At 37.9% G+C, this 12,617-nt stretch overlaps 1 non-coding gene across 1 annotated transcript; it reads right to left on the reverse strand.

Moving 5' to 3' along the window:
* Positions 1 to 10,020: 10,020 nt before the first annotated feature.
* On the reverse strand, positions 10,021 to 10,090 carry MIR9256A-2 (microRNA mir-9256a-2). Its single transcript, NR_130556.2, has one exon. It is a non-coding gene; the product is annotated as a microRNA mir-9256a-2 (primary transcript).
* Positions 10,091 to 12,617: the final 2,527 nt, after the last annotated feature.

Genomic DNA, 12,617 nt, shown 5'->3' on the forward strand with positions numbered 1-12,617 from the left:
ATGTGAGAATTTCAATCCCATGTCTGGAAGTTTGTTAGTTCAGTCATCTAGTTTTGACATTTTGAGGATAGAGACCTCTATATTTTAGAGTTACGATCAAAGCTTGGTAGATAGAATCCAGATCTTCCTTTGATTTGCATGTGGACGACAGTCTTGAGGCCCTTTCCGTGTATCCAGTAAAAACAGATAACGTACTGGAGCAGTCAAGGCAGAAAGGACTAAATCCAGAATGCAAGAGGAGCATTTGGAATCCTCCCTGCTAAGGATAGTGCAGAGATGCACCCTGCTAAATCCCAAAGAGTGATTCAGGCTAAGATCTATATTACTATTTTCTGAAAGTCCTCCTTGCCGAAGCTCTGGCTTGTAATTGAGTTTTTAGAATTAGAATTCAGCATATGACTTATGCTTTCAAGATCCAGAGGACAGTGTATCTAGTTAAATTTTGCCTTTCATACTAGGAAAGATGGCCTGTCTGGGTGCTCCTGAAATACTTTAGTGATATGCTAATACTGAGCTATTGAAAGTTACCCATTTAAAAATCCAACCTTGAATGACCTGTTAGTGCTAATGCCTACTCCTTTGAATTTGAGCCAGTTCAGCAACAACTGATATATTTTGGGAAAGAAGGAGAAAAGAACACAGGATGAGCCTAGTTGTTGAGCTACTTTACAGATTTCTCAACTAAATTTCCGGTCTTCAATTAGTCTCTGACCCTCTCTTCGAAACAACCAGACATCTGGTTAATAGTGTAAACTGATTATAATAAGGGAAAGTTTATATGAGTAAAGTTTCTGAAGTCATTGCTTAGGTGTATGAGTCTTGGGGGGGGTCCAGAACTGTAGGGAATCTGGTAGATTGGCCTTGATAAGAATATGTGGGAGTCAGAGAAGTGCTTTCCCAGAAAATAGCAAATGGATTTATACACAGTGGACATCAGGATGCTTGAAGCACAGAAACCTGATGAATCCCAAGATAGGCATACTGAGATAATTATGGTTAATCCAAATCTTGAAGGCATTCATTAAGTATTCAAATCAGCAGTATGCCCTAATAACAACTATTTTTTCACATCTGTTAAATGTGTGCAGCTATTCATGGGTTATCCACAGGGAAGTGGGATAAGTGATAAAGATAAATAATTATAACAACAATTAGCTTTATTATAACAAGGAGGCATCATGAGTAAGAATTTATTGATTTCTTATATTATCAATTGCTCAAGCTGACTATGATTATTCTATGGTTTTGAAATGTGCTGTGAATTCTTTTCTAACTGATATAGATTTTGAAAAGAGATAGTATTTTTATTTTTCCTCCCATACTGATCACTTTCAAGTTTACCATGGTTTCTGGATTGTATTTATTAATTATTCTGTAAGTACATTAACTAATTTACTAAATTTAGTAGCTTATTAAGAAACTGAAATCTAATCAGTGCAGTTTCAGTCACCACAATGTCTTCAGTTTCAATCATAATACTTCTACAGTGTGAAAAGGATATCAGATGACTGCTAAGATTATCTGCTTTGGAGAGATTTATTAAATTTGCAATTATTTTTCTTACAATGTCAATGTTAATTTATTTCCAAGTCTTAGAAATAAACACATTTGTGAAGATACCATTTTTGTTTGTAGGCATTTATGACAGATACCCACTCCACAAAAGCAAAAGGACTTCAGGCATATAATTAGTTTAAGTTGAAATATGATATTTCAACCTAATATTCATTTATTAATTCACTCATTTACTCAATTAATGGTTATTTTTGTGAGCATCTACTATATGTCACAGACTGTCCTAGACACCAATGATCTAGGGGACAAAATAAGCCCTTCTCTAATATTAGAGCTTATATTCTAGTAGGGCTGAAGGGTAGTAGGGCTGTAGACAATAAAAAACAAACACATAACATCTCAGATGCTGTCAAAATGTGGTAGAGCCATGAGAAAATGGAAAGAAGGGTGGGAAGATGTTGAGTGAAATGGGATGGTGACTTTTCCGCCAAGACTTGAAAGAGTGAGCCACGGAGTTATTGTGAAGCAAGTGAAGCTTAAGCTTTGGGACTTCCACATGTATGGTCTCTGAGTGATGGGAGTTGCTAGGCACTGTAAAGGGTTCTTATGTGGAGGGGAAGCTGGTTTGCCATCAGAAGCATTTCTGTGTAAGCATTTTTGTTAAAATGCTGAAGATGTCTCCAAAGAAAGTGAGCAGTTACGCCAAAGTAATCCCCAGAGCTCTCCAATAATTTGCTGAAATTTCTGATCTCACTCTAAATAAATATTAACCTAATTTTCTATTTGTGGCTGTATCTGTTTTTTCTACCAGAGCATTTCACTGCCATAATTATATGTTTCAGGTTTCAACCAATATTTATCCACTCTAGCCATGGGAATCACAGGGCAAGGGCAGACAGAGGTACAGAAAGGAGGCATATGTGTATGTGTGGAGGGACAACAGGCCTCTTTAAGAACTTTGGGTTTTATTCTAATTAAGTTATAAAGCCAATTAAAGTTTAGGTCAGAGAAATTACTGGGTCTGATTTACATTTTAATTCAATCATTTTAAAAGAACCACTCCTGCTGCTCTGTGGAGTTGAAGTGAAAAGAGGCAGGAGTAGAAGTAGGGATATCTGGTATGCACCTGGCCAGCATGGTTCAGTGGTTGAGTGTCACCTTATGAACCAGGAGGTCATGGTTTCCCCATTGGAGCACATGCCCAGGTTGTGGGCTTGATCCCCGGTGTGGGGCATGCAGGAGGCAGCCGATCAATGATTCTCTCTCATCATTGATGTTTATATCTCTCCCTCTCCCTTCCTCTCTGAAATAAATAAAAATATATTAATTTTTTTTTTAAAAAAAAGGATATCTGGTATGAGGACACCAGGAATTCAGCCAAGAGGTGGATGGGGTCAGGAGTATGTGGGTAGCAGTAGAGGTGGTGAAAAATGCCAGGATTTGGATATATATCAGAGGCCCAGTGCACGAAATTCATGCACTCAGGGGGAGGGTGTCCCTCAGCCCAGCCTGGGCCTTCTCGCAGTCCAGGAGCCCTTGGGGGATGTCCAACTGAGGGGGAATGTCCAACTGACGCGGAGGCAGGCTCCTGCTGTGAGCCCAGCTTCTGGATGAGTGGCGCTCCCTCTGTGGGAGCACACTGACCACCAGGGGGCAGCTCCTGCATTGAGCGTCTACCCCCTGGTGGTCAGTGCACATCATAGCAACCAGTTGTTCTGCCGTTCAGTCGGTTTGCATTTTAGCCTTTTATTATATAGGATATATATATACACACACACATAGCACAGCAGAGCTGAGAACATTTGTAAATATATTAGATATAGTTAATAAAGAAAAGAGAGGAGTTAAGAGACATGCAAGGGTTTTGGTTTGAATAATGAATGGCTGGAGATGCTATTTATTGAGTTGGGGACTTGAATGAAGAGTTCAGCTTTGGGCAGTACTAATTTCAAGATAGTCATTTAAGGAGAGCTATAAAGTAAATGGTTGAGTATGTAAGTCTGTCATAGTCCTCACATCATTTAATCTTCAATGTGACCCTGTTATGTAGGTATCATTATTCCTGTCTAAAGGTAAAAAAAAAGTGGTTTATATGTTATCTAATATCATTTAACAATATGTGGGGATTCTAAGACTTGAATTGAGTTCTTCTTAATATCTGATCATTTGTTTTTCCCATTGTATTATCTTTCTTCACCTTTTAATTCTTATATTTCTTCTTTCCTCCCTCTCTTCCTTCCTTCCTTCCTTCCTTCCTTCCTTCCTTCCTTCCTTCCTTCCTTCCTTCCTTCCTTCCTTCCACATATACTTATTGAACATACCTACAGTTTTTACATAGTGGGATTGCAAACATGAGCAAGACATGGTCCCAGACTTCAACTCACTTTATGATTTTAATAACTTTTTGGATATATTAAAGTGGAGGAAATAGAACCCAGTCAAACTCATAATTTAATATTTTCTTGAGTCTAAGTAACCATGAGTTATATAAATGGGAATTTATAATAACTTTCTGGGGAAAAAGACACAATTAAATTAACATAAATTTCAATTTTAAGCCACTGACTTTAGAGAGAGTATAGCTTAGAATTAAGAAAATATAATGCCTATAATTAACATCTATTGGGCTTTTATATTCTAAGGCTTTGGTGTGCTTTATTTCACTTAATCATCACAAGAAACCTTTGAGAAAGCTAATATTATTCCTATTTCACAGATGAAGAAAATAAACATAAAGAGCTTAAGTGGCTAGAAACCAAACCCAAGGTATCTGATTAAAGGAAGAGACAAAGATTCTAGACCAGATTCCATTTCTAAATTTGGGGGCACTTTTCCTTGACTTAGAGCATCCTCGTCAATAAAGTTGGATTTGGAAATATGAGGGCATCTTATAAACTCTATTAAGATTGTAACAATAGTTACTATATTTTATTATGAGACTAGAGGCCTGATGCACAAAATTCGTGCAAGGGGCTTGGCCCTTGCAGCCCCTTGCAGCCTCGGCCAGCCCTCACAGCCCCTTGCAGCCTCAGCTGGCCCTCAAAGCCCCAGCTTCATCCAGAAGGTCATCTGGACAGTCATTCTGTTGTTCGGTCTAATTAGCATATTAGCTCTTTATTATATAGGATATCCTCTCATTAAAAAAAAATAACAGACAATAACTAATTATAACTATCATTTATTCAGTACCTACTATGTGCCAGGTTAGGTGCTTTAAACTGAATGGCCAGATTATTATGATCTCTGAATGCATAATAATCTGGCCACTCAGTGTATATCCTATATAATAAAAGGCTAATATGCAAGTTGTCCCCTCGACCAGGAGTTCGACCAGCAGGCAGGCTGGCCAACCGCCCATGTCCCCTCCCCCTGGCCAGGCTGGCCGGACCCCATCCATGCACGAATTCATGCACTGGGCCTCTAACACACACACACACACACACACACACACACACACACACACACACACATATGTATATACTGAGTGGCCAGATTATTATGCGTTCAGAGATCATAATAATCTGTCCACTCAGTGTATATACCTTATCTATTTTAGTAATCATAGTAGTATTGCAAGATCAGATTTTTTATATGTGTTCTAGATGGAGAACAAATTATATAATTTCCTGAATGTCAAACAACTGGTAAGCTTTGGAACTGGATCTAACCCAATTCTGAATCCAAATTCCATCACCTTTATACTATTTTAGTTTGTCTCCAGAAGAATAGGGACCATCTTAAATGCAAAAGCTCCAAAAAATGTTCACTCTCAGAAAAAATACATTTTTGGAAGAGTTTAGTCTAGTTAGGAGAGGGTGTTAAAATGCTGAAGCTGTTTGCCACAACTTCAGCCTAGTGAGAGAATCTCAAATAACTTAACGGTCCCTGGTTGGCAAGCTTTTGTAGGCAAGAACCTGCCAAGATTCATCCATTAGTAGAATCTAAGATTTCCTTAGGAACTTCTGCTGCTGTTAATATCATATTATGTAAATTATCTTGCAAACATCAAAATGTTTAGGAAAACAGACCCAAACTGAGACTTCTTGGAAGTGTATGTAACCAAGTTAACTATTTAAATGGCTACTTATGAGCATGGGATATACTTATGTTTGTGTATATCAGTATTCCTAACTTCAAACATAAACAAAAGAGGAAAGAATAGTATACTACACCCAGCCCCAGGAAACCACTTAATTTGCCTTTTCAGGACATTTCATATAAATAGAATCATAAAATATTTGTTCTTTTGCATCTGGTTTCTTTCACTTAGCAAAATGCTGTTAAGGTTCATTCATATTCTAATGTGTATCAGTTTGTTCATTTTTATTGCTTAGTGGTATTGCATTCTATGGATATTCCACATTTTGTTTAGCAATTCAGAACTTGATGAACAGTTGGATTGTTTCCAGTTGGGGCTATAATGTATAATGCTGCTAAGAACATTTACATTTAACTCTCTTCATGGACATATGTTATTTTTCTTTGGTAGAGATACTTAGGCATGGAATTGTCAGGTTGCATAGTAAGTTTATGTTCAACTTTTTATGTAACTGACAATCTCTCTTTTTTTTATTGTCTAAAGTTTTACATATGTCTCCTTTTTCCCCAATTGACCCCCCCCCAACCATCCCCACCCCGGGCAAGCCCCCACCGCCCCAGTGTCTATGTCCATTGGTTATGCTAATATGCATGCATACACACCCTTTGGTTGCTCTCTAACACCCACTCCCCACCTCCCCTGCCATTTGTCTCTGAATCTATTTTTGTCCATCAAATTATGTTGATCATTATATCCCACATATGAGTGAGATCATGTGATACTTATCTTTCTCTGACTGGCTTATTTTACTTAGCATAATGCTCTCCAGTTCCATCCATGCTGTTGCAAATGGTAAAAGTTCCTTTTTTTTTTTTTAAATAGCGGCATAGTATTCCATTGTGTAGTTGTACCACAGTTTTTTAATCCACTCATCTGCTGATGGGCACTTAGGTTGTTTCTAAATCTTAGCTATTGTAAATTGTACTGCTATGAACATAGGGATACATATATCCTTTCTGATTGATGTTTATGGTTTCTTGGGATATAGTCCTAGAAGTGGGATCACTGGGTCAAATGGGAGTTCCATTTTTAACTTTTTGATGAAACTGACTATCTCTTTTCAAGGGCTACCCATTTTACATTCCCACCAGCAGTTAATTATTCTAATTCTTTTACATTTCTATTTAAACTTTAGAATCAGCTTGTCTATATTTACAAAATTTCCAGTTGGATTTTGATTGGAATTACATTAAATCTCTAGGTCATTTAGGGGAAAATTGATACCTTAACTTTGTTGAATCTATTAATTCATGAACAAGTATGTTTCTTCAATTATTTGATTTGTCTTTTTGTTGTTGAGTTATGTAGATTCTTTACATATTCTGTATATACATAACCCTTATTAGATATTTAATTTCTTTAATAAATACTTTCTCTCATTTGTGTGTTTTTTTAACTTTTTTGATAGTATCTTTTGAGTTTTTTTTTATGAAGTCCAGTTTATCTTTTTATCTTTTTTTCTCTTATTGCTTGGGCTTTTGATGTCATATCTAAGAAAACATGGCTTAATTCAAGGTTATACAATTTTATAAATAATAGCTTTATGTTTTAGGTCTTATATTTTAGTTGAAGATCCATGAGTGAGTTTTGTGTATGGTGTGAGGTAACAGTCAAAAATTTTTTTTTGCATGTGAATATCCAGTTGTCCTTGCATAAGTTGTTGAAAAGAATAGTTTATCTGCCATGGAATTATCTTGGAACCTTTGTAAAAAATAAATTGACTATAAATATTAGGGTTTTTCTTGGGCTCTTAAATCTATTCCATTGATCTACATGTCTATTATTATGCCAATACTACACTGTCATGATTACTGTACCATTGCAGTAAGTTTTGAAATTGAGAAATGTGAGTCCTTCAGCTTTGTTCTTCTTTTTCAAATTTGTTTTGGCAGGAATGTGTTTTTACTCTAGGATAATACATAGTTAAGTGAAGTTTAAATGGCAGGCTTAGATATTTGTGATTCTTATCCATGCTTACCTTGTTTTTCATCCTGTGCTTTCCAAACAAACAAATCTATCCAAATGCTATTCATACTGTTAAAAATGTGCTTTGCCTGACCCAGGGGTCACAGCAATTTTGGGCCCACCTATTTTACTCTTATTTGCTAATCTCCACTTTTGAATCTGCCCAACACTTTACCTTTGGATTTATCCCCTATTCTGGTCAGCCCCAGAGGAACGTTTGAGCTTGAGATTTATTTGCTGTCTACATATTTTCAAATTGAGCTTGTCAACACACTCAGACACTATGTTCTTCTATGTGCTCTATGTATATCCCTGCCGGAATAGGATCATGCCACACTTTGCAGCCAGGCTCTGATATCATAGGGACCCTCTGAACAGAGTTCTAAGCTACCTATTGGTATTCTTTCCTGTGGCTTGGTGCCTATGTCCACTCGAGTACTAACTGTATGTTTAAATCTTTCTAACCAGTGGGAAACCATTTTGTTTTTGAGGCAGCACTACCCTATATGTATCTATGCAGAGATGCTATATCCAGTGTTTCTTTTTGGAATAAATAAGTAGGTAAATTTAATGTAATAGACAGGTTTATGGTATACTGTTAAGCCCTTTACATGAAGCAGTTATTAGCCTTTTTAATTCTCTGGATTTTTATTTTGCCTTTGATTTTGAGATGATCTACAATACTCAATTAGATTTTAACTCATTTTCAGTAAAGTGGTAAAAAAATATGGAAAACAGGTATGTCAACTCCCTTGGAAGCATAAGTGTAAAATCAGGCTAAATGATGGCTCCATAATCTGAAAACAAAAAGGCAATTGGTTTCACTTACTGATGACACATATTCACAGAGGCAATCTAACCCCTGGAGGGAATGTGCATGTTTATAGAGCTACAGAAGCTGGAGCTTACGGCTTTGCAGATAAGAACCTGTGGGACTTGGAGAGATTTAATCAACATTTACACTATAAACATACTCTGTGCCAATTCCAGGTTATATTTAAATTTTAGGTTGATTTCCCGAGAAACAAGAGGTTCAGCACTTGTGCCAGGATGTTTCTATGTTGCTTTTTCAACTTGGAAGCCCAGTTGCTTATTGTTTACAGAGGTCAATGGCATTGTTTTTGGAAATGGGGATGGAAAATTCTCCAGGGTTTCTACGAGGTCAGGCCAGACTCCCCTGAAGGTCGTTTGAGAGCCTGAGTTTTGAATCAGTTGCATGAATAACAATTTTGATTGTGCTAGGGTCTGGGTAATTTTCATCTAGCCCAGTTCCTCTTCAGTGGGCTAGCCTGGCCAGATATAACTAATTTTTTCAAAAAGGACTCTCCGGCTTGTCCTTGAATTCTGAAGACTGGACTAAAAATTGGCCCAGGCTGTGGCTGAGTAACCCTGTTTTCAATATATATGGAGGGAGAAGTGTTACATGCCTCAGCAAGGCTGCCTTTAGAGATGAACATGGCTTGCTTCTTTTTGCTTTTCTTTGGTCAAGCCCTGTAGCTCTTTGAGTTCTTTCTGGAGTGAGCCTCTGACAGGCTATATGAGCCATTCTTTGATTCCTCCTCCTTCATCATGCTTGCACTTAAAAAAAATGAAGTTTCATTTTTTTGAGTGAATAATCTACATAGTCTCCTGAATCTTTTGCTTTGATTTAGACTTGACACATGGAAATCTGGTTTTTACTTCTTTGCATTTTCCTGTTGGTTTTAGAAATACTGAAGTGATTGCAAATACAGAGGGAGTCTCCTTAGGAAAACCGACTCAGCAGCCCTCTGCTGAGAAAAAAGGCTGTCTCTTTCCTTTTTTTTTTTTTTTCTCATTGTGACCAGGGCCACTCAGAATATTTGGTCACAGGAAATGCCCTGGCTTGCTGGGAGCTCTAATGGGCATGACAGTCAATATTGCTTACACTAATACATCACCTTCTCACCTAAGGGATTTTAACAATAGCCTTCCTTTCTCTGGGGATTGGGTTAACAGCATTTATACAACACCCACAGCATGCAAAGCACTAGACACTGGGAAAGAAGGCAGGAATCACTATTGTTCCTGCTCTTTAGGAGCTTCTTAGTTGAGGGAGAGATAAGTGTATTAGTCAGGGTTCTCTAGAGAAACAAGACCAGAACCAATAGAAGAATGTGTATATACACTGAGTGGCCAGATTATTATGATCTCTGAACGCATAATAATCTGGCCACTCAGTGTATATCCTATATAATCCTATATAATAAAAGGCTAATATGCAAATTGCCCCCCCCGCCCAGGAGTTTGACCAGCAGGCAGGCCGGCCAAGCGCCCATGTGCCCTCCCCCTGGCCAGGCTGGCCGGACCCCACCCGTGTACGAATTCATGCACTGGGCCATATATATATATATATATATATATATATATATATATATATACACACATACACACACACACACACACACACACACACACACACACACACACACACTGAGTGGCCAGATCATTATGCGTTCAGAGATCATAATAATCGGGCCACTCAGTGTATATTTATTTACGGGAAAGCACTCGCATGGGAGAGGGAGAAAGAGAGAGAGAGAGAGGAAGAAGAGGAAGGAACTGGCTCACATGATTTTGGAGTCTCAGGAATCCCATGCTGGAGACTCAGGAGAGCCAATGATGCAAGTTTCAGCCGAAGGGCAGGAGGAGACTATGTCCCAGCTCAAGCAGTCAGCATGGAGAGGTTCTCTCTTACTCAGCCTTTTTGTTCCACTCAGGTCTGTAACTGATTGCAGGAGGGCTATCGCATTACAGAATGCTATCTGCTTTACTCAGTCTGCCCACTCAAATATTAATCTCACCCCAGAACACCCTCTTCATGAGCTTAGAGTGTTGTAAGTAAAGAGAGGGTAGATCAGGAGCCCCTGTATCAAATGCAATAGGAAGATGAGGATGGAAAAAACATGTAGGTCATGATCAGTGGTATTCTTAATGACATGGCAAGGAGTACAGAAGACGCATCTCCAAAGGGAGAGGACAGAACTACGAGTTATCCATTTCAGAAGCCGGACTGGGAAATGAGTAGAAGAGAAACAAGCAGTGGACAGAGTATAGTAAAAGCAAATGATTTCCTTTGTAGCTTGGAAACAACTCAGCATATTTAAACGACATTGTTGTTATTCATAATAAAGGCTCTAAAGTAATTTGAGCTTGGATTTAAGCAGATATCCACAGTAGTGGAATTTCTGTCACTCTACAAAGAGTGCAGATGTTCATTCATATTCTAGGAATGGCTGATCGGGAAGGAGCCTTAGAAGTTTCTAGGCCAGTCTATCACTCGGGTAGAAATCCAGAAAGCTTACAATTTTCAATTTAAGACCGTTTTTTTTTTTGTTGTTGTTGTTCTATTAAGACTTTGTTCCTGCTTTAAGAAGCTTACTTTTTTTGTTTTTAGATTTTTAATTGATATTTAGAGAGAGAGAAATGGAGAGGGAGAGAGAATCATCAATGTGAGAGTGAAACATCAGTCTGCTTCCTTCTGCAAGTGCCCCAATTAGGGATCAAACCTGCAACCTGGGTGTGTGCCCTGACCAGAATTCAAACTAGGCAACCTTTTGGTGCCTGGGGCAAGGCCCAACACTGCCAGGGAAGAAGCATGCTTTTATAATAGAAAATTTACTTACTGGGCAACCTGCACTAAACTAGGAAGAAGGATTCCAGGGGCCTGCCTTTGGGAAAAATACCCAACAGAGCAACTTTCACTGGGGAAACATAACTGAAGAGGTACCTGTACAGCAAAGGATATTGGCTCCCTCAAACAAAAGATCTCTGCTGCTTCTCACAGGGTTGAATCAAGCAAGAATCTTCTTTGGGATGCTGACCTCCTCATTTCTATCCTCCATCTATTAAACTCCATCTTTCAATGACCACCATTAGTTGCATTTCCGAAGGTGGATCATGGTTACAAGAACCATGCAGTTTTCATTTATCTGATAATTTTAATTTTAAATGCTCAATTCTGCAATTCTGCATTCTCTCTCTCTTCATATGATTCATGTGTAATATTAGCCCCATCTTAAAGAATACAAACTCATTTTATATGTCTGCCTGAAATGAAATCTTGCTTTGAAAAATGAATATTGTGTTAGCTAGTGTCATAGCTGAGATCTACCACACTTAAAAGTTTGGAATTATTCAGAGAAAACTGCTCTAAAAATACACATGCATCATTTTATTTTGCAGATGTTTCCAGAGTTGCTGAGTAGCTTAGCTTTAATTAATGTCAGTAATGAATTTAAAATTGGGGGAAAAAATGAAGTGAAAAATGACAGGGAATAAGAATATGATTCTGAAATATCATTTATTATCATGATTATGTGGTGATATTTTGCTAAAGTTTATATGGAATAAAATGTGACTTTTGTACAGCATATATCAGAACAGCAGTGCAGTTTTTGGATTTCAGTAGAGAATGGTGACTTGGAAATGTATTGTAGCAAATACCAATGTATCTTATGACAGATTGATTAGTACCAAGTAGTTATGATTATATTGCATAATTCTAGAACCTACTAAATTATAATTTCCTAAAGGCAGAGATCATGTCATATTTGCCTTTGTTTCTTCCATGGAACCCAGAAGAATGTGATTTTAGAAATTACCCAAAATGCATTTGTTGAGTTGTGTATTTGTCTGAAAAGCCAAGTTTCCCTCCCCTAGCTGGTTTGGCTCCGTGGATAGAGCATTGGACTGTGGAATGAAGTTCCTTGGTTCAATTCCTGTCAAGGGCACATGCCCGGGTTGCAGGCTCGATCCCCTTTGGGGGGTGTGCTGGAGGCAGCCAATCAATGATTCCCTCTCATCATTGATGTTTCTATCTTTCTCCATTTCCCTTCCTCTCTGAAATCAATTAAAAAATATACAAAATATATATATATATTTTTAAAAAAAGGACATCATGAGGTAAAAGATAAGGAAGGCAAAATGCCTTCCCCAAAGGAAAGACATAGCCTAGTGGGATCTGGTCAGCCAAGCATTTAAAACCTTCCTGTTTGAGCCTGGAAAAATCTTAACTGCA

The sequence above is a fragment of the Eptesicus fuscus genome, chromosome 16 (assembly GCF_027574615.1).
Source record: "Eptesicus fuscus isolate TK198812 chromosome 16, DD_ASM_mEF_20220401, whole genome shotgun sequence".
Lineage (NCBI taxonomy): Eukaryota > Metazoa > Chordata > Mammalia > Chiroptera > Vespertilionidae > Eptesicus > Eptesicus fuscus.